Source organism: Drosophila miranda, chromosome 4 (genome assembly GCF_003369915.1).
Source record: "Drosophila miranda strain MSH22 chromosome 4, D.miranda_PacBio2.1, whole genome shotgun sequence".
In the NCBI taxonomy this organism is placed as follows: domain Eukaryota; kingdom Metazoa; phylum Arthropoda; class Insecta; order Diptera; family Drosophilidae; genus Drosophila; species Drosophila miranda.
In genome coordinates, this window is record NC_046677.1 from 11,531,189 (window position 1) to 11,554,424 (window position 23,236).

General features: G+C 39.3%; 1 protein-coding gene across 7 annotated transcripts in view; it reads left to right on the top strand.

Moving 5' to 3' along the window:
- Positions 1-23,236, top strand: part of LOC108162369 (protein FAM102A) — a 55,257-nt gene that overhangs the window by 19,617 nt on the left and 12,404 nt on the right. For 6 of the 7 annotated variants that reach the window (XM_017297083.2, XM_017297077.2, XM_017297079.2 and 3 more), the window contains exon 3: positions 18,014-18,062. The gene's annotated coding sequence lies outside the window, so the exon portion shown is untranslated. Of the gene's footprint in view, positions 1-7,652; positions 7,672-18,013; positions 18,063-23,236 lie in introns of those variants that run through there. The other variant, XM_017297078.2, reaches the window with a different exon arrangement.

Here is a 23,236-nt window from a genome sequence, read left to right on the forward strand (position 1 = left end):
AATACTAGTTAATACCAGAAAATATCAACTAATACCAAAAAATATTAGTTAATACCAGAAAATACTATTTAATACCAGAAAAATAATACTTAATACCAGAAAAATACTAGTTAATACCAGAAAATACTACTTAGACCCAGAAAAATACTAGTTAATGCAAGAAAATAACAGTTATTACCAGTAAATACCTGAAAAATACTATGTCATATTTTAACAATACAAAGGATACTAGAAAAGATCACAAAATACCAGTAAATAGCAGAAAAATATAAAAATTCAGTAAATACCATAAAACAAAAACAAAAAATACCATTCCAATATAATTCCCCAAAACTTTTCCCATCTCTCAGGCACACATCCCCTAAATATTTATTACTCAAATGGTTAGAGAAGAGAATCTCATTCGCATTTAATTACCTCACACCATCTTAGGAGCCTCCTTTTGAAGATTCCCCGAATAGAAACAATGACCGCATAAATGCCATAACAATACCACAGAGAGAGATAAAGAGAGCGAGTGAGAGTGTGAGGAGGGCCCCCGTCTAGACGTATAAACATTTGCGGGGCTACGAAAATTAAGTAAATTACGTAAAAAGTAAAAAGAAAAAACTGGGGCTGGGCCTAGGGAAATTAAAAATGCCTCCACACGCAAAGTGTGGAGAGACAAAGAGAATGAGTAAAATTAACGCATCATACGATAATTAAAACCGAAAAGAGGGATATTAATTTACGTACAAACGAAGTGGATTAATTTTAACCAAAATTAAAAACAAAAATGCTTTCAGGTTAATGAGATCTCTCGCTCGTCGGAGGCGAGGCGGGCAGATCGGATTGCAATATTTATTAAATGCAATTAGTCAATGTATTATTTAAAAGTTCATTTTCCACGAAACCGTGAAAAGGAAAACTTGTTCAGACAGGCACTGAAAAACTGAACACAAGAGTGCAAGCCAATTATAAATAAAGCCTTTACATGTTCACTAAAGTAACAAACGCCCCTGCCTCTCCTCCTCCTCTCGGGGGACTACCACCAACCAAACACAGAATATAATTAAAATTAAAGCGTGGTAGTGAAAAAATATAATAAAGAAAGAAAATAAGTGTAAGGTTGTGCATGAAAACGAAATTGAAATGTGGCAGCAGCACGCGAACTATTTTTTACACCAAATACTGCTGCTGCTGCCACTGCGTTCATTTCTCAGTAGTATTTCTTTTTTTTTCTTCTATCATTTCATCTGATGTGTAAAAAAGTGTGAGTACTAGAGTGCAGAAAATCATGGGTGTGTGATGGTGCCAGGATTTGATGGTTGATAGGGGTGAAAGTGATTTGCAAGCCATTATAAAGAACTTTTTTTGGGATTGTAATTGAAAACAGTTGAGTTACTGACAAAGACTATAATGATACATTGGTAAATATCATAAAAGACTAAAAGAATACTAGAATAATACTGGATGAATACTAGAAGATTATTAGAAGAATAATAGAATAATACTAAAAAAATTTTCGAACAATAGTAGAAGAAAACCAGAAGAATACTATAAGAATACCAAAGGAATTCTAGAAAAATAGCATAAGAATACTAAAAGAATACCAAAATAATACTAGAATAATTCTAGAATAATACTAGAAGAATACTATATACCAGACAAGTACCAGTAAAATCAACAAAAATACTAGTATGCAAAGAAAATGGACCTAAAAAGACTCAAAATTAAAAGTCTTAGGAAACTATCATTTAAAAATGATTGCGATTTGAGGACATCTGATATGCGTTTACCCCTCTGCTAAAACACTCACTATCCACACAGGACACCTTTTATTTTAATGATATATTTTCCAACCATTTATTAGTGCTCAAAGTGTCTGAGTGAAGAGCATGCAAAAAAAGAAAGCTAGCTAATTCCGACAAAAGATGACCGACTGGGGGTTCACCACTCCTGGTTCAAAGCACTGCCTGGGCACATCCCTAAGGTCCTGGAGCTCCACTCCCTTCGCACATTCTGCAAAAGAGTTCAGTCAACCTGATGATGTTGGCCTGGCCAACTGCCACATAAAGTAACCCTTAAAGTAGTTGTTGCTGCTGCTGTGGCTGTGGCTGTTGCTGGTATTTCTGATGCAGACACTCGGTGACATGTGTTTTTTGAATACTCATTCGAGAGTCATGAGAACGAGCGAACATTTCATTTCATATCACTTCATTCAATAGACAGCGTCATTCAGAGCTTACATTGATTCAAACGAGCATCGGGCGGGCGGGCGAAGGAGACTTATCTATCCATATGATAATCACACACACTCCCACATTTATGTAGATATACAAAAAACAAGAAGAGAGAGAGAGGGGGAGATACGTATCTGTCAGTTACTTCAATGATGAAGTCATTTGCACCGACGTTCAATGACTCGCATTGACACACACGCGTGCGGGTTGAGAAATATACAATATATATGGATACATATATATCATCCAGCGATACGTATCTTTCATCTCCGCTTCACTCGCTGCCTCTTTATAGGGGGGATTTTATTGCATTGAACGAACACTTTTTGCATTTGGCATAAACCTTTACTTTACGTATTTGGCAAAACTCATCAGAATCCAACGGGTTGGCGGGGGATTGGATGTAGAAATAAATATTAAAAATTGTATTTGCATTCAAGCAAATTACGTTAGACTCTTTTTGGCTTTGTTTTCTGCGTTTGTGCCATAAAAACATTTAATTGCTTGTTGAGTAAGAATATTAATTATTTATTACTTCTGACGGACGCCAGCAACAACAACAGCAGCAGCGCCCAAAGCGCAATAAATTCTCTCTGTTTCGGAAAACAAAGAAATTTATATGTTCGACCGCTTTTCAGTACATCGCTTTTCCAAGCGAAAATTGAAAATAAATAAAAGATTGAGGAATTTCTCCTTTGTTGAAAATCAATCAATGCGAAAATGGAAATGGGAATGCAAAGTTTATTCGTTGCACAAGTCAAATAAATATTGAAGCAATTGGAGATCGTAAAGATTTGTGAATGGATTTTGTGTGTATTCTAGGCCCTACAGTCCTTGGGGGCAGTGTGTCCTTGGGGTTGTACGGAAACCTGGCAGTAGGAATCGCTTTCCATCGTATACTCTATACAAACTCTTGCAGTGAATCTCAAACCAAGTTATTCGAGAAGTGGAAGCGAAAATAACCCTAAACAAGGCTATTAGGTCTCAGAAAAATACCATGAATAATCAGAAATATATCCGAAAATAAAACTAAATATTGCGAAACCCTATAATAAAGGAAAATACAATATTATACCATAAAAATACCATTAAATACCATGAAATAAATAAAATACCATACAAAAAAACAGAAAAATACCATTTAATACCAGTAAATAACATAAAAGTGGTAAAATACCAGAAAATATGCCAGGAAAATATTAGAAAACATTCCAGGAAAATTTAAAAAAAATATTCAAAGAAAATGTCAAAAGTTGACCTACTAAAGACTACTAAAAATATATCAAGAAAATATCAGAAATATATATAAAAAAATGCCAAAAGTATAAATATAAAAAAAATACAAGAAGTATTATGTATAAAAAATACAAGAAATAAATATATCAAACAATACAAGAAAAATACCAAGAAAAAATATCAGAAAAATCTATTAGATTTGATCAAAATAACTTTTCCCCCCCGAAACAATCATTTAAAGGCGCATGGGAGAACTAATAATACAAAAAATGTACTTTTAAGGATTTGAGAAGTGGATGTTAGAAGTGCCCTAACAAAGAAACATTCACTCAAAGCCGGAACTCAAAATCTGCAAGCATTTCGTTCGAGTGCTACACTTATCTATCGATTCTCATTCAACGAAAATGATATGAAAGAATATGGGACTTTATTTCTATCAAAAACTGTATACCAATTATATTTCCAAAAGTTTTTTCAATTCCGCTTTTGTGTATTTTTCTTATTCTCAGAGAAGTGCTCTTGAAAAGTGCCAAAGCAATGATTTATTTACTCGTGATTTGTCTGTGGAGCAATTAAAATATGATGGAAAATAAAGCAAAGGGGAATACAAAAAATATACTACGGGTATTACGAAAAAGTAACGCTCAAGAGTGCACTTAAATACATGTATAGCATGTGTGATTATGGCGTAAGTTTAATGGCTATCTACAGAGAGAGGGAGAGAGAGAACCGGACTTGAAGCAGCTAGAAAAACGTAACGTAAGCTGGATCCACTTTGGGGGCTGTTGCTGTTGGTATCCCCCAACATGGCAACAGCACAAATGCGACACCAAATGCGATAAATTCTAATTGCGACACGAGGCAGCCTCCAGCCTTCCATTGAAAAGTCAGTCATTCAGACCGCACACATGGCGTATGCTTAATCTCAGAGACTGGGAGTCGCCTCTCTTGACATATATCCACCGCTTAGCCCCCCAAGCCCCCCTCCTCGTTGCGCCCCCTGCGCCCCTGTGACATAACATGTTTTGTGTCAATCATTTGCCAGATTCTGCAATATATTTTCTGTTGTTGTTGTTTGAGTAATTGAAGATAATGCACGGGACGGGGACGGGGAGGGGGTAGGGGTAAGGTCCACCGTTTGATTGAAATCACTCAAGTGAGTCTCCCTTCCCTCCCACTGAAAAAACTGTGTCAAAGCGCGAATCAAATGAAGCCAAAGATTCATTATTTTCGAATGGACCTGTGCTTGGTCCGCCTCCCCTTTTATTAATGATCTTTTTCTGCTTTGGGCTATCATCCATTAGGAAGGAACGGGCACGGGCACGGGCCCTCGAGCCCTCGGGTGTTGGTAAAAGTGTATCTTTTAGTCTGGGGCCTAAACGCCCAGCAATTAGACGAGTTTTTCCCCTCATTCGAGAGGTATGTTTTTCCAGCGCCTTTCCAGAGGTCGCTTGGGCATTTCGTAATCTTACTTTTTATTTGCTTTTGCATTTTTTTGAAAGTCTTTTGTGTCATTTACTTTGTTTAAGTTTTTTGGAATGGTAAACGTTTTTTATGCACAATATTAAAATATAGTTATATCATTTTGAAGGCAACAGCAGAAAAATGTATTTGGTAATCAGGGAAAAATGCTGAAGAGGCAAGGAAATTGGAGTTGGCTGAGTGTTTCCAGCTGAAGAAAAAGGGTTAAAATATTCTACAGAAAGGCAGGGAGACATTCCAAGGAGATCTTTGGAAATAGCGGATCCTATAGCGTTGCCATCGTAGCAGACCGTAAAGTGTGGCAGTACCTATGGGTTCCCATCGTTCTTATCGCCTCTGCCATTACCACCGCGTTCACCTATCGGCAGAGTCCAAGAGTACCTTCCATTATCAAATAATTTCTATTTATTACACCGCCCCATAAACTTGCACTTGAAAAATGTACAAAAAGCAAAACAAAAGATAATGAGACGACACAAAAGGCATTACACGAAAAATAGAAACAGAAACAGAAATAGAGATAGATAAAGAGACAGAGAGGAGGAGGAGGATATGGGGGTAAAGCAGAAAGAACCGCTATGTAAACACCTTGAATAATGAACGATATTGAATATATTACAAGTCAGGTCGGGCGATCGGTTCGAAAAGGCCAGAGACATGAAGACAGCTCTACGAGTGGCATGCCTATCCGTGATGGATGCCCCAAAGAGTAACCAAAAAAAGATAGAGATCGAGAGGTAGTGGAAGTGGAAGTGGTAGCCCCAGACAGGGGCTTGAGATGGTAGCAAATTATTGGACTAATGGCAGCACTTTAATGCCTCGGCGGAAGCCTCTCCGCAAAGTTATTGAACTTTAAGACTTGGAAAAGATACAAAAAAAGCTACCACATTTAAATTTAAACTTCAAAGTGCACCAACTGCGCAAATATACGCTCTGGTATATGGGTAAATACATCCTAGGGTTCCTCCGATAAATGCGGTTCATTTATACACAGAAATTCCCCAACTTTTAACATTGATTTCCAGGCAAACATCCGCCGCGAAACCAGCTGTTTCTACAGATTTTATGACCTTCCCTTCCCGAAATACACAAAGAAACACACACACTATATACAATATACAATATAGGAACTTCTGTTTGAGCTCTTAACTCGCATGATTACGAGGTGCCTTGTCGAGAGGTTTAGTATGCAAAAATTCCAAGAAAATGTCGGCTAAATTTATTTTTAATTTTTGTGCAATTAATGAAGGTTCGTTGAGGCTTTTGATCAGATTAGTCGGGTATTTAAAGGTGTTTTCGAAGGAAATACTAAATTAGGGAATGTATTTCGATTCTAAATAAAGAACTTGAGGGATCTTAGCAGGGAAACCTTTATTTGGGGGGTATTTTTTCAATGAAAAACAAAGCCTTGCAACGACTTGAGATTCTTGGAAAATACTTAATTCCAGTGGAAATGTAGGCAATTCTGATATAGAAATCTGCCCATGAAATCACTAGAACTTATTCCACTTGGAATATTAGTAATAATTTGTATCTGTATGCAGGTTTTTCCTCAAGAGATCTTTAAGCCCAAGATCTCTCCCACATGGAGAAACCACAATAAAGAGATGTGGCCGCTGTCAATCTCTGGCTGCGTTTATTGCTCATATTACAATCCATGTACTTGTACGAGTATATATCCAGAGAGATATGTACATATATGCCATGTAAATGCTGTGCAATATGTCACTGCCCGAGTATCTGTATCTCCAGGCAAACAAAGACCGACTTCAAGTACAAAACAATGCATTACATCAACAGCTTCTGTGTAAAAACGCCTTGTTTTTGTAAGAAATAACTCGTATAAAACAAATATATGTATATACTCCTGTACTCGTAGCCCTAGCCGTACTTTGTGCATATTTACGGATGATTGCAGTCCACACCACTTGACACATCATCGTGCTCACACCCGTCAAAGACAATGATGACAAAAGACAATGGAATGAATGACCAGGTCGCAAGTACCAGCTGTGTTTTGTGTGCTCTACTCTGCTCTACTCCACCCCACAGTCTCTGTAAGAGCTCCTATGCCCTTAAGCAAAGACTATAAAGCTACAAGCCAAAGAAGATGAGGCATTGCACGGTTGTGTTTAGAGGCTCTATGACTCGGTGAGTGGCACAAGTCTGAGCCAAAGGCCAGGCAGGAGTTTTCCTCGGTTTCAGATATAGATCTCTGGGTTTCCATAAGCTCAGTTTCCTATATGTAGGTATCCCTATCGAGTCGAATGTGCCCTTTCGCTTAGGGGAAATTTGTACAGCGCCTCAATGTCATTCGCTTCATTGCCGAAGGTTTACGAAGCTGCGCAAGTGGTATAAAATATAGTAGGGATTGGAATTTATTAGAAAGCTTATTGATTCCCGAATAAATTATAATTCTATTTGTTCTTCGAGAGTTTCCTAAGCTCCCAACACGCAAATTTATGCTACTCCATTTTTATTTTATTTTGTGTATATTTTTTGAGTATTTTTCGAGTGCTTTTTGGTGGGGTTTTCATGCATGAAGCAACTCGAATAACGACGTCTTGCCTCTTAAAAAAGGGGCTCTTTTTCCATTAAAATTAACTATATTTTATATGATATTCACAAATGTTTTCCCCCTTCTTTCGTTGCAGGTAAGCCAAGTGCAATTTATTCCATCGTAAAAGTGTAAGCTGGAGGAGTGCAACCAACTGGCATTTCATCATCTCAAGTAAATAGTTTTTACTTTTATCTGTCGTACAAATATCTGCAACTCTATCTCCTGTCTCCCGTCTCCCGTCTCTATTCGGTTGCGACCCACTTGAAGGTCAGACAAGGCCGTGTGACGTATATTTGCTTGTGAATTTAATTTTAACAACTGCAAACATTTGCATTTGAGTTACGATCTGGAACGGGTCTCGTTTGTTGCTGGAGTACTCTGTCCCTTATCTGCGAGTAGTTTTTCCCTCTAATTGGTTCTCTGGGGGGGCGACACATGTGCTGGCCATAAAAGAAAATACAATTTGCAACGGCTTTGCCCCACTTTAAAGAGAGGCAGAGGGGCCCCTGCCTGATGGGTCTCTGGTTTAGCACCACATAATGATCGATCGCTTGTTTTTAATCTGAATCATAATACGCGCTCCGTTCGCACTTGAACGCCCAGATTAGAGCTGGTGGTGGGGCACTTGGAAAATAGTTGACTGATGACGAAGATGGCATCGCGATGGGGGCGGGGGCACCATGCCACATAATGTGGAGCATTGGTCTTGCTAAACAAATGACTTACAGTCATGTGATTCACTGTTTAATCGCAAATGGTATTACCAAAAGGAACAATGGAAATAGTTGTAATGGAAAGATTCTTTGAATGGAATTTTAATGAAAAGATTCTTTAAAAATACTCCTATTTTGAGTAACTATTTTTCTTTTTAAAGTTGTGTTCCAGCTAAAAATTAATACAAAACTTGTGGTGCAGCTAAGATCAGGGATATATGACCTTTTTTTGGGGGGTTTAATGCTGAAAAAAGTGATTCCAAATATTGGAACACGCCAAAACAGAGTTTAAAATTAAATTACGGAAAGGGAAATCACTTTAATTTCTAATGATTTCTATTAAGTTCAATTTAGACACAAAAAGAACCCCAAAGAATCTTTGGGGAGGAAGTGCAAAACCACAAAGAATCTCTACAGATAATTCTCCAAAGCTCAAAGCATCTACAGGAAGGAAGCTGTCTTCTCAATGAATCTCTAGAGGAAAGGCAGGGAATCTCTGGGGGGGCAATATTACACAGCGACACGTGTAGATAATTGTTTTGTACACAATTTCTTTTTTAAGCGACCCCGGAATGAGTCATGGAAAGTACCAATTTATTTGACATTCCCTCATTTTTAGCACCATTTTTTATCTAGACAAAAGAGACACAGAACCCTCGAAAATATTTCGCTTTTGCTTTTATTATCGCGTTGGACACAGAACAAATTTCATTTTTAGTACACGATAATCATATCGCTTACGTGACTCATTCGAAAGACTAATTAATAATACAAAAACAAATATATCTGTATCTATGTATGTCTCTGCGAGTAGGTGGCAGGTGGGTGGCAGGGGGTGGCAGGGGGTGGCAGACACCGTTCCGGTGCATGAGTCGACCTTTTGTTTTACTTTTTTGCTACTTTTGTTGCCAGGCCATAATTCACACAAAGACTTTTTGCCGAAAAATGTGGGAGTCGTAAAAAAATGTACTACACTTGAGACATGTGTATATACCCTTTAAGGGAGGGTATTATGATTTTTACAGATACTTGAGGGGGGAAACGGAAAGCCTCTTCGAAGTATTATGTATGCATTTTGTATCAGCATTCAATCAGAGTCTATAAGGGCTGTTTTTCGGCTAAAAGGGAAGTCAAAGAATGATGGTATATATTCCCTGGAAACAAATGTGTAATCCCTAAAAAGAAGGAGGAGACTCCTAAATATGATAGCTATATCGTACATTCTTTTCCCTAGAAACACTGTCTCTTCAAGAGAGTGTCGCAGTCTTCGGGCTACCAAAATCTACCCATACTTTCTTGCTGTTTATTTTTGGAGTGAAAAACCTTCACGCTCCGCTTGGCATTTGCTAATGATATGCACACACCACACAAGAGTTTATTATTGTTTTCTGGCAATTGTTAATTATTGTTTTGAGGTCAGTAATTAGTCCCGAAATATCTGTAAGAGTCAATGCCTTAGGAATCCCCAGGAAAGCATAGTTTTCTCTAGTCTGGTGGCCTGGCAATGCATTGCTCGCTCGGAGAATGCCATCTTCTTGTCAGACACGAGCAAAATATTTGCACAAGTTAAACAATTTGTTTTATGAGGCAGGAAAAAAGTTTCCCTTCGCCCCAGGGGACAAGGGACAAGGGACAGGTGCTGTCGCCACTTGGGAGCTGGGGGCTGGGGGCTGGGGGGCTGGCAGAGATGAAAGGCCCATGAAATGGTAAATTGTTTGTTTTCCTGTGGTATTTGCAGAAGTTTTTTGTGTACGGAGCTCGTGTACGACAAAAGATAAATGGTGTAAGGAGATAGTTTTAAAAAGAGATTACTAGAATGAGTTTTGGGGGGATTTTAGGGTAGATTTAAATGTGAAAAGTGATGCGAAAAATGTGAATTAAAATATATTTCCTGTTTGGGGGCTTAGATTCTGTACAAAACTATTCATAAAAGTAGTTGGAACATGTTTCAGATGATGAAAATACCCTTCTTCATTGCATATTACCTTTAATACTCCTCCTTGAGCAATCCCTTCTTTGTCTGCAAGTCCCACGCGTAACCTTTCTTGGATTTCCCCTCCCTAAAAACTCTCCATTCATTCCATCTCTCGTCTGGCTGGTACTTTCCTTTATGGATTGTCGCTTTCATTGGGTTTACTGAACTCCTTTCATTCATTCCCCTTCTTGCAACATTATGCACTTCCATGTGCTGCAGCAGCAGCAGCTCTTTATTCCATAAGGTATTTCTTTCAATACGTGCATTCGACTTTGACTTTACGAGGCACTTCCACTTCCATTTCCATTTCCACTTCCACTTCCTCACTGCTGCTCTAGATTTTCGCTTTTGATGCGGGAAAACACAGAAAACACCCACCAGGAGCGCGTGTGGAGCCCACGCACAAAGAACGTACACAGGAATGTGGCAATCCTTTCACATAAATTGTGCTTCCGTGCACATATGTGTCCCCTTAGAATCCATTTACAAACAGAAGCTGTGGACAGAGTCCACTCTCCCGTGTGCCTCTCCTGGGGGGCATTCAACAGACGACAACATTCCACTGCTGGCTGGCTGGGGGCAAGAGCTTCTCGCATTAAATTGCAGACGTGCCTTGCTGTTTTTTCGGACTGCAATTCAAAAATAAACAAAAAACAAAATCAAAAGCATTTCAATTTACAATTCCAGGCACGTACGACGGCAACAGCGGCACTAAAAAACAAGAGAATAAAAGTAATAATTACGAGGAGTCCACCCCTCTATACCTGAACCCGCCCCTGCATACAATAGAAAAGCTTAGTTTTAGATTTCGAAAATTAATTCGGTTGCATGCCACAGCAGAGGTCTCTGACAAAAGTCGCCCAGGCGGATGTTTATGCAAATTTCGATTTGGATTTGTAGTTGCTTATTTTTTCAATGATATTTGTGACCTTTTTTGTGGAGAAACGGCGACGGGGCGGGGGCGCAATCTGAAACGGAAATTGCCTTGAAAATAGCCTGAAAATTGAAAGTGAAATTGTGTGTGCTGTGTGTTTGCCCATTCAGCCGTAATATTACTCCTCTTGCTCTCTTCTCTTGTGTCTCTCTATTTTTCATTGATTTTTCCTTCCCCTCAGTGGCTTTCTGTTACGATTTTCTCTGTTCCGCTGGTCCCTCATGTCCTCAACGTCATTAGCGCCGACAATCAGTTTCAGGTCACAATTAAAATGCAGTTAGTGCAGGGTCGCACGCCGTGCTCATAGACACGCAAAGGTGCAAGGTCTTTATATAGAAAAACAGAGGGCCCCACAGCCCCTAGAACATCCCCCGTGCAGAGCACTAGAACTCCTCCGCTAAGACAACAGACAGCTCCTGAACTCCACCCCCAAGAGCTCCTACCCTTTTAGGACATCAGTCGCATGGATGGAACACAAATAGAAACAGAAGCTTGCACAACAGGACACTCAGCACGGATGGGGGGCATAAATAATGCATTAAAAGAAATGTCAGACGGCACCTTTTTAACTGGTTTTTAAAAGAGATGAATACCCTACACTTGGCTCAAGATTCAGGGAATAGAAAAAAGGGTTTTTGACAACAGAATATCTTCAATTTTAGATCATTTTGGGGTCAAAGAGTTTTGGATTAACAGAAGTAAATAGCCCAGAAAATCGTATAAAATAATACTTTGGGAATATCGAGAGAACAGTAATTATTTAATAATAATCATTATTTGGGAATATCATACCAAAAAGCAGTCGAATATGAAAAATAAACCCCAAAAATTCCTTTTTTTTTGTGGTAATATGTTTGCCAGATATCTGGTGTATTATTCCGATCATAAATGTATTTCCCAAGTTCCGCTTTTTCGGAATAATACGCCCAAGAGTTCAGCGCCTTTCGTATCGCAGATCATATAATTTCTGCACTTGATTTTATTGCCTACGAAATAAGTTTTAATTTTCTACAAATATCAAAGCATTTTTATAGCTGGCATATCTGAACAATAAAGACCCAAATGTATATGGCCTATCGTGACAGAGAGGGTATTTTTTTATCGCCTGTTTTGGCTTGGGCTTGGGCTTCGGCTTCGGGTTCTCTTTGATGTTCTGGACTTCGCCTCGAAGGTCGTGTTTACTCAAAGCTCCTCCTCCACGTAATCCTGCTGTCGGATGTAACGACCTTCCGTTGCACAGGGATTTAATAGGCATTAGTCAGGCGAATGGCGAATGGCGACTGTGGGATGGCGAATGGCGGGATTTGTCAAAGTACGGGCTTCAAAGGTTTTTCAATTTAAGAAGCACCTTTGAAGGAAAGTTCTCCCCGTATTACCGCCACTTGAGCGATGGTTATTCGCACATTTGTGATATCACAGAACTTTGTTTACATTAGTGGATCGCTCGCCTGAACTTTAGAGATTAAACCTATAGGAAAATACTATTTCCCCTGTCCTCTGTCTCTTCCACTGATAAAAGCTCAAAGCCCTGGGCATTCGCTCCTCTGACCGACTTGTCTGTGTGTGTCTCTGCGTGTGTGTGTGTGTGTGTGTGTTAAGGGCTGATAAGAGCCACACTCTTGGAGCGGGGGCTTTTATTGGGCTTTAATTATAGTCGGCAGGCACAATCTGGCATAATAAGTGTTTATACAAATAGATTTCGGGGTTATCAATGACGGAACTAGACGGCATTTAACGTTAGTCTCGTATCTGATTGATTTTAGTTTTTTGTTTTTTTTTTTTTTGTGGTACGTTGATCTTTTCGTTTATTGATGAAACGAAAGTACATGGGCGGAAAGAACCATCTGTTTAGATATTTGTTACCTTATTCGAATGTGTAGTCCAAATATTTTGTTTTAAAGAATTTATTCTTGTATATTTTTGTTGGTATTTTTTTATTTCAGGTTTTGTTTTGTTATTTTTGTTTTTAAATTTATTTCGGGTTTTGTATTGGCATATTTCTTAGTATTTCTTAAAAGTTTATTTCTTGAGTATATTGTCAGCGGTATTTAAGTATATTTTTTGGTTATTTTTTTTTTGTATTTGTTCATACATTATTTAGTATTTATAAGTATACAATTAATTATTTATTTGTATATTAATTATGATATTAATTATTATATCATTTAGTATTTATTTGTGCATTATTTAGTATATGTATTTATTATTATATTATTTTTAATTTATTAGTATATTATTTAGAATTTAGTAATAAATTATTTATAAGTTTATTATTTAAAATTGTTAGTGTATTACCTAGTATTTATTAGTATATTCTTTAGTATTTATTAATGTATTATTAAGTATTTCTTAAGTATTTCTCAGTATTTATAAGTTTATTATTAATTATTTATTAATTTATGGTATATTTTATGTATATTTTTGCTTTGAAGTATAGCATATTTAGGGTATAGTGCGCGACCATATTTAATGGGTTAAAGTGGGAGGCCCCTACGGCAATAATTTCCCCCAGGACATTGATGACTTATTTACCACTTTTCCACACCCAAAAACCAATGAAACTACTGTGTAATAAATCTAGATAATGAATCCACATATACACGCACACATAACTGACAGTAATTTGCTCTTGGGTAAACGAATATATCATGAGTAATTGATTGCCTTCCCACTGGCTTGTTCCTGTTCTAAGAAGCATTGCACTCGCTTTGAGCCGACTAGTGCCCTCGTATCTTATCAACTTTTCCACTAAAACAAATTGGCAAACAAAAGAACTTCCTTGAACTGTTTTCTTTACTCTTCAGCGACCGAACGAACTCTTTCCAGCCATGGACACGGCCTACATATATTTCTCGGAAATATAGGACACTTTCGAAGGTTCTTTTGTCACTTCAATGATGGCTTTCAATCATTAATTTGCGCTCGTGTATCGTGTATCGTATATCCCTAGATACATATTTATGATACTTTCTACGAGTTTCCGTTTTGGCGATTTTCCGCTTGGCCCACATTATTGACACTTTAGTGTTTTTCCGTTTATTCTCCGAACATGTGGCTGTAGTTTATTGACCAGGGTCAACGGAAGCCAACTGTCTGTCTGTCGCGCTGTCCATCCATCCCGTCTCTCATCAGCGGGGGGCTGCATTGCGTCATCATGAAAATTGCGCACTAGATTTTTTATGGCTTTTTGTTCGACTACTTAACGCGTTTAGTAACTTTGCTTTTTTCGCTGATTTTATAATGCATTAAAAAGGAATAAAAACCAGTGGCAGCCTTAAACAAAAATAAAAACAGAAATTGTGCTAAAATGTATGCGGTTTCAGGGTTGCCCCTGCCCCAACAGGATGACCTTTAGATATCTTGCCACAGAATACGGCGTACGAATGCCTGTAATAAATGCAAATTCCCTTGCTAGGAATATTTTTACCTACTGCCTCGACTCGTAATCAACTGCAGTTTTTTTTTTTTTTTTTTTGTAGGTCTAAAAGTTTTTTGGGGCTTGTTTTTTGCTCTGGCTTTTGTTTTGGCACAATGCCAGCGCACAAATGGTCTGGTCTGTGTCACTGGGCCACAGCCGATGACGACGCCAGAGCGAAAAACAAAGTCGTTTTCCAAAGAAAAACAGTCCCAAAAAGTATGTAAAACGAAGGCACTGAAAGGGGTTGAAGCTTCATTGGAAAAAGTGATGGAAAGTGATTGAATTTATATTGAAATTGAGTAAAAAAGTAATGGCGAAATGTAAAAGTAATCGCAAGTAATCGAATAAAAGTTTGCCAGTTTAAAGAAGTTTAAAAAACTATTCGATTCTGTGGGATTTTGTTAGATATTGAATCCGAAATACATTGCAAATTTTCGAAGAGAATTATTAGCTCATTTTTGCTATAAAAAAACAGCACGAACCCGATTATGGAAATGGTATATGGGGTAGATGGTAGGGGTAGAAAATAGTTCTCTACAAAATCTTAATACGATTGCAATGATTATGGAAAAACTAGGGGCAAGCCCAACTGCACACTCGCTTCGATCATGCGCCTACCCCCTGCTCACTCGCTTTGCTTAAGCGCGCGGATATGAGTAAAAAGAGAGATTTTGACTCCCAAATTGTTTTTCTAAATCAACTCTGATGTTACATACAAAATTTGCATCAAATGTAGATGGTTCTGTTTCCTATAATCCCCAATATCTGTGTGGAAGTTCATTTGAATGCTATAGATCTTATAATCTCTGAGATCCAGATGTATCTTCAAACGGAAAATGCAATATCCACTCGTTTGTAGATTGCTGATTGAGAATAAGTGATGGGGACATGCTCTCGTATCTCCACATTCTAAGCTTCTTTCCAATTATCGTCTGAAAGAACATCCTGCTTTTCCACACAATTTCACTCTCAAAAGCCCCAAGGCCCGCCCCCCATTTCCCCTCCACTGATTCAGAGAGAAAAAATCCCCAATTATTGACAAATTACGTGAAAATCGTTTGCTCGGCCATGATTTCATTGATTTTTTTTGCTTCTCTCGTTTTTTGCCATGGAAATTCAGGCAACAACAAAAAAGATCTCTTTCAAGTGCCATTGGAAATACCTGCCGCACAGCCAGTGCACCGGGGTGGGGTGGGGTGTGGAGGGGGGGTTTTTCCAACTATTCCCCCCCCCCCCACCATTAATTTTGCGCTTAATTTGCGAAAAAAAAAAACATAAACCCATCGGTTTTTGGCCAAAAAATAAATGTTGGCAGTGGAGAGCCACGTCATAAATTTGTTTAGCAGCTCCCTTCAGCATTTGTTTACTCCGTCAGAGGCGAAGAGCCCCAGAGGCAGAGCCATTTCGCGAGAGAGCAATGACGTTGTCAGCAGCTGTCGCTATTTGCGCTATATAGTATATAGTATCTTTATCTGTTGGATATCTGCATGTCAGCGCCCCTATGGCGTCAGCGGAATCCATCCATCTATCCAACCATCTATCTATCTATCTATCTATCTATCAGTCGTTGTATCCATCAGATACTACTCCTCTAGTGCAGAACAATAAACATTTCGATTCGTTCGATTTGCTGGCATTTTTCACACTATAAAATACACGATTATTGCTGTTTGCCTTCGTTGTGTGGTTTTTGTTTTGTGTGGGTGGTTGGGTGTTTTTTTGGTTTGGAAAATATATGGTCAGTGATCGGGCGAACAATGGCTGTGCCTGTGTCAGGTGAGACCCGCAGCTGAGTTCATCAGATGAGTTTGGATCTACAGCTCACCCCGAGATACATATTTCCCGCGAGAGATGATAATAACATTGTGATATACCCAATAAAAAGAACCCGCCTTCAACCTCAGGCATAAGTCACGCTTGGGGTCTGTCTCTGGGTCTCCCGTCTGTGGGTCTCCGGGTCTCTGGTTCTCCCGTCTGTGGGCCTCCAATCTCTCGGTCTCCCGTCTGTGGGTCTCCAATCTCTCGGTCTCCCGCCTCCGTGTCTCCTATGATGTCATCGTCATCACATTTCACTTCCTCTCTGCTCCACTGCCACTGGCACTGTAATATTACGTGGAAATTGTCAGCTTTACTTCTCGTTTGGCTCTCTTTTTTATCGTCTCCGGAGCTGAAGCTGAAGCTGAAACTGACATTTGACAGTGAAACACTTTCGTTTTAAATGCTTTCGTTGTTGTGAATGTTGGATGTGTCGCCTGCCAACAAACGCGACGTTGACATTGCTTTTGGACACTGGCGATAGCTTGAAAATATGGGTGGCAGGGCGGTGGGGCCCATGGGTGTGTGTTACGTTACAGATATACGCATACACGCGACCATATATATATATTATATATTATATGTACAATGGAAACTCATTTATTACATTTCTGATAAGTTATTGCGGGGAAGCCGCGAGCTTCAGTTTGCTTTTGCCATTAGAAGCGGCAACACGAATTGTTTCATTCATTCATTCATTCATTCACTTATTTGTAAAGTGACTTCTGTAAAAGGTGGAAAGACAATGGAATGCGCAAATATTTATGGGCTTATAGATTCTCTAGCTTTTAATTCGGAGCGTGTTCCTGAATCTACAAACAGCCGAAAAGAAATACAAAATGGTGTTCTTAAAATCTCTTTGAATGGTTTTTAAATATCGTACATTTTTGGTGCCAATTTAGAGACATAAATATTGTCATCTGACTATTTTGCAAAGTGTTTAAATCTCCAAGTAAATCTTCTAAGTAAAACCAATTGTTTTGGGAGCTTTTTGAGAGATTTTTGTTTATTGGAACACAACATTATCTCAGGATTATCTCCACATGTTCATACTTCCTCGCATTGAATAGTTTTTACTTCCCTAAAAGCAATCTGTGTCCCCTAAGGATTTTCGAAATATCTCCCAATTTTATACATTTTTTTTTAGGTATTTTCCCCTCCTAAACAACTTAATAGCTCAACAAAAGGCTACACATTTATGCACAAGTAAAAGATAGTTTCCTGAAAGAGTGGCTTCCTCTGCGGGAGTACCCCTGCCTGGGCCTCTCTCGGAAAACATAACAACCGGCTATTAAAAATGTGCAATGGCAGGCTCTTTCCTCTGCCAAAAGCCGTTTCCACGACGCGGCTTTAAATCAAAATGAGAAATCCTCATAAAAGGAGTTGCACAATTTTTATAGCTTGCTTTTGGGCGGTGGCGCAACAATTTTTTTATCCCCAGCTCCTTGGGTCATTTGTTGCGCAATTTTGTACTCGACTCAAGTTTTTGCTGCACTTTACTTTTTGGGGAAAAAGTAGGTCAGGACTTGGCTGCAGCCTTTGATATTTTTGCCTACGTTTAAAAGGGCTTTGAGGTTTTTTCTTTTTAGCATTTCTGAGCAACAGCAATTTTTAATGATGACACTAACTTAACGTGCAACCTCTGATTCTTTTTGCAGGCGGCCTTTCGTGCTGAGGACTGACTTTTAGTGGGGCCTGATAATGCGGGTAAGTTGACACAATTACCCGTACTCTCGGTACAGTCCCAGTGCCAGGTGCCAGGAGCCAGGCGCCAGGCGCCAAGCGCCACCAGGTGCAATGGCACTCTGGAGGCGTAACCTCATTAACACTTCAGCGACACACACACATCCTTCTCCATCAGAGAGGGTAAATGTAGGGGAAAAACAGAAGCAGAGATAGAAATATAATCAGGGGAGAACGGAGGCCATGCTTTGAGAACGAAGGGATTAATACCCTTGGAAATCGATGATTGTGATTATGATATTAAAATATAATATATTAAACTACAATTTGTTGAGTTTCGTTGAATTATAAGGTGCAAGTGTCCCAAATGACACGACCGACCGAGGGGCGATGCTGCATTTCGCGTGACAACGCGTAAAGGATAAATATTGCACCAACAAGTGCTTCTTATATTTGTTTTTATGGTTTCTGTGTATTATAGGCATCTAATTTTAATAGAATTCGATTGATCTATAAAGAAATATCTAAAACTTCAGCTTTGGTTGGGTATATCTTGAGAAGTAGAAACGTTTCTGGACTGGTTGAAGCTATAGAAGCTGTAGATAAGCTTTGGAGTTGCAAATTATACACTGAAACTAATTTCCATTGAAACAAACCCAAGGAAATGCCTTTTGTTGCTACTTTGTGTTGAAAACCCACACAGAAACCCAGAATAATGCCCTCTTTTGAAGGGTATAAAATGTTGTGGGGGAAATTAAGCTTGCACTCTTAATGACGACGACGACGACAGCAAGCTGCTGTCTGCCGCGAGAGCCACGTGTGAGTGATGGAGTGATTCTGTGGCTGTGCTTCTGCGTGGGTGCGGGCTCCTGTGGGCGAGTGATGGAGGGACCGCCTGCTCTGGCAGGTAGTTTATGGTCGGTGCAGAACAGCCCTAATGAGTAGGCGGCCTGTGGGTGGGCTGTGCTGTCGTCTAATGGCCACAAAGTTATATAATCAAATGAAAGATGAAGGCGTCCATCCGTCCATGAGGATAAACTTTCGAAACCATGTGCATGGCTCTCTCCCCTCTCTCTATCTCTGCGAACACTCTCTCTTAATTGGAAGTACAGTTGACCCTGGAGTGCAATAGGAGCCACAGCTCGTTAAAGTTCCATTGCCTACATTCAAGGGTATTTTCGTAACCTTTTCTTCAGAGTGGACGCCGGCATATAAAAATAATATTGCCTGGCTCGGCTCCCCGAAAGGCCATAGGTTTATTGATATAACCTCCCACGGGAGAAAAGGTCGTGACGTGCAAAGCTCTCATGCTAAAAAAATGTCGAAAAGGTAAGGGAGCGAAAGAGGGAGTAGGAGAGGGTGTTCCAACTGCATTGACAGCGTTTTCCATCTCTCTCTCTTTCTCGTATTTTTGTGTGTGAAGTAAAACTTCCCTTTAAAATGGGTTGTTTCCATTAACACTGCCTGACTGCTGCCTGCTGCCTTCTGCTTGGCTTCTACAACACTTGGCTTCAAGGTCAATGTCTCGTGACAGCTTGGGACTCAAGTCTCGTCTCGTTTTCGTCTCTCTCTCTCTCTCTGTCTCTTTGGGCTCCTCTTTGCGGTGTCTGCTATCATCGCGTACGCCTTGTCCCACAGATGAACGAAGAAATCACTCAACGCAGCCCGTTTTTCAATCAAGACACGTGGTTGGGTTGGCCTTTGGCTTGAACTTCTGCTGTGCTGAGGCGTGGACTGGATTTGGGAATTGGAATTTAACAGCCTGACAAAGCGAGGCAATTGCAAGGTGGAACCAGTTCACAGAAGTTCACGGATTGAAGGAGGTTTATTTTGTGGCAAGAACAATACTTTACGGAGGTTTATTTGGTGGAAATTTAGATGTTTATTTGAAGATTATTTTGGAGGGAATTTCGATGATTATTTGAAGATTATTTTGGATGGAACTCGAGGATTCATACGTTTGAAAGTGTTAAATGATTTGAGGAAGGAATAATAATATAATGAATGGAGTTATAGAAGAGCTAAAGAGGGTGTTAGGGTCTTTATATGGTTCTAACGGTTCGTTCTACTTTTAGTAATGTTTAAAAATGTGTATTTGTATAGATTCATGGTAAATGAAAGATTTTTAGATGTAAAGTTTATAAATTAAAAGAATTCTTATACCAGGAAGCACTAAAAGAGTGGCATGGAATCGTACAGGATATAATTCCGAATGCTTAAATCTTAAAAGAATTTTATTCATGCTCCATTCAAAACATTAAAAAAAACTACGCGGTAAAATTTAATGTTTTTGAAAATATTTTCCAATAATTAAGCTTATTTTTCAAACAATAAACAAAAGTCTTAGCCACAAAATATGGGAATTCCATTCCCATTTCCTGCTTTTTAAAGAATCCCTCTCTATACATGTATTTCGTTTCATCTGGCACTTCATTTGTTTGCCAATTTACGATACGATTATGTTTGCACTTTGCATTGATGGAGCATCGGAGGCCTACCCCTACCCCCAGGCCCCTAGCTCATCGGCTGTGCGGTTCTGTAGGCGCCCCCCTACAGCGCTTATCTTTATGGACGCAGTCACTCAGTCACTCAGTCCCTCTCACTCGTTCACTCACTCAATCGACACTTTGGTCGGACAATCGGGCGTCGGGCGAGTGGCCGTCGGGAGAGTGGGAGAGTGACCCCGTGGCTTTTGGCATATGCTGTGCCATATGTTACGCGCTGCCTCTCCACCCGAAGGCAATCGCTCTCTCTCTTCGTTCTGATACGATCAGAATCCCCGTTATTTGTTTGGACTTTTACACATCATTAGAGCTTGAATATTTTTGAGGGCGATGCGAGAGGAGGCTTTCGGGAGATCAGAGAGAGCCAGCGATGGGCAGAGCGAGTGTGTGTGCTCGTGTATGCAAAAGCATTGCGACATGTGTGCAACAGCTGCAGCTCGGGAATCGGGTAACGGAAACACTACTCATACGAGATGTAAGGGCGGGCGAGGGTGGGATTAGGAGTGTGGGGAATGGAAGTGCCAGAAGATGAGGACGGGAACAAGTGTGAACAACTCTGGGACACCCGCTTCTTGGACGATTTTGTTGTGGAATGGTGGGATGGGAATTATAGGAATGATCTAAAAGAACTTATTATTATTATTGTCTCTAAAAGTGATCAGATTCTAATGAATTTTGGTAAATAGCTAGATATTTCCTCTAATTTTAACTCCACTGCTAAAACTGGGAAAATACTTCATTCACCGAAACCTTGAACCCCACAAGTACAAAACATTAACTTGATCGATATATGCACCCCGATAAGAAGCCTTTAACTTGTCAATATTTATTGCGACTAAATTTATAAAATGTTATTGATGATTGCAGACTTGTAGACTTATCAGAGTACAAAATTAAAAGATAACTAAGTAAATTCCGCTGCCAGCCCTCGCTGAACCCCCATTTTGCTTCTTTGTCGCCGGCTGCTTGACAATTTCAGATGTCTGCTTATCAAATTGTCGCATCTAACGGGGGACGGAATGGGAGGGAGACTGATTAGTGCCACAGACACCATCATTGTCTGGAGCTGTGGACTTAAAGCGTAGCTCCACATCACATTATGCATCTGATGGAATTAATTGTGAGAAATGCCGCCGTGCTGTTCATGGACTTGGCCTCCAAGCAGAGACGCAGAGACGCAGAGACGTCTCCGGGCAACGGTACGCCCCCACACATGCAGAATGTGGCACGAGCGCGACTCACTTACTCTGAGCATTAGCTGGGAGCAAAATGAAAAGCAAATAGAGGAAAAGCGCACTGCAATGCAATGTAATTGCCAGGCAAATGCCAAAGATACACCGCACACACATGTGTGTGTACCTAGATACATAGATACTATATGCTGTAATAGCAAGTGCCACAGATAGTTGGCAATTAAGGGATCTCTCTATGGGAAAGCATTGCACTGAACTCTGCCGAGTCATTGGGCCAGGGGAAAATCATTATGTGAAAGGTCTAATTAGTGGCAGTAACTGTATTTATGTACACGACTGGCATTTACGGTTAGTGGCGCAAGATTACTTAATAGATTCTGCACTTTTCTTGGAATTTATTTAAGAGTCATTTTAAAGAAATCTGAAGGTTTTCTGATGATTCGAAAATGGCAAGAAAAGTGTAATAGCGGGTATTATTATTTGATAAACAAAAGATTAAAGAAGTTTATACCTTTTCTTAATTTCAAAGTAAATTACAGCTTTTCTTATTATTAAAAAAATTAAAAGAATTTTACCAGAAAATACCTAGAATATGCATTAATTAGGGTATTATAATTAAAGTATTAATTAGTAGTACTACCTTTTCAAAAATCACTAAGAGTCCGTGCTTTTATTTGTCTGCTTAAGGAACTTCTCATAAAATGGCACTTCTTGGAATTTATTTCTAGTTCTTTCCTGCTAATTGATCAAGTTTTTCCCCCAGGACTTGCACGACTCACCGAGCTCTTCGATTTCCTAATTGCAATTGCCATAAATATATGGCTTTGCAGTGTGATTGGAGAACTGATTGAAAATGTTTTCATCGGAGCATTTTGTTTATAGTCCGCTTGTCGTCGACTGGCGCCAGCTGTTTGTTGCTTTTCTTCCGTTTTATTGTTGTTGTTGTTGTTGTTTTTTGTTGTTTTGCCAAGTTTTGCAATGCGATGCCAAGAGCCTCGCACCCAAGATGTTTTTCGTATTTGCATTTGTTGCATATTTTGCAAGAAAATATTTATTAATTTCTCTCTCTGCCTCTCTCTATTTTTCTTTCCCTATAAATGTTTATATAGTAGTTTTGGTGCTGCGTCATTGTTAATAAATAAATTACCGCCACAACTACTGCCACCTTGTCCCCTAAAATCGGGTGCGCTGTGGCAAGGTAAAGGTCAATGTGACATAATCAAAATTGTTTACTTTTTCTTCTTTTTTTTTTAAAATTAATTTACATATTGTGCTCCCCCCACGCATACTCGTGTGTTCTCTAATTGGCATTTGGACAAAGGTCTAATCAAATTTGATTGACGAACAATTTGGCAATTAACGTAGTCGAAACTTTTCTCATCATCAGAGAAAAGAGTCCCTCGGGGAAAATCAACAGAAAAACACAGAGAGAACTCATTAAAAAGGCATCCCCATCGCCCCCCACGCACTTGGCCTTAATGAAAAGGACATTAAGAGGAGA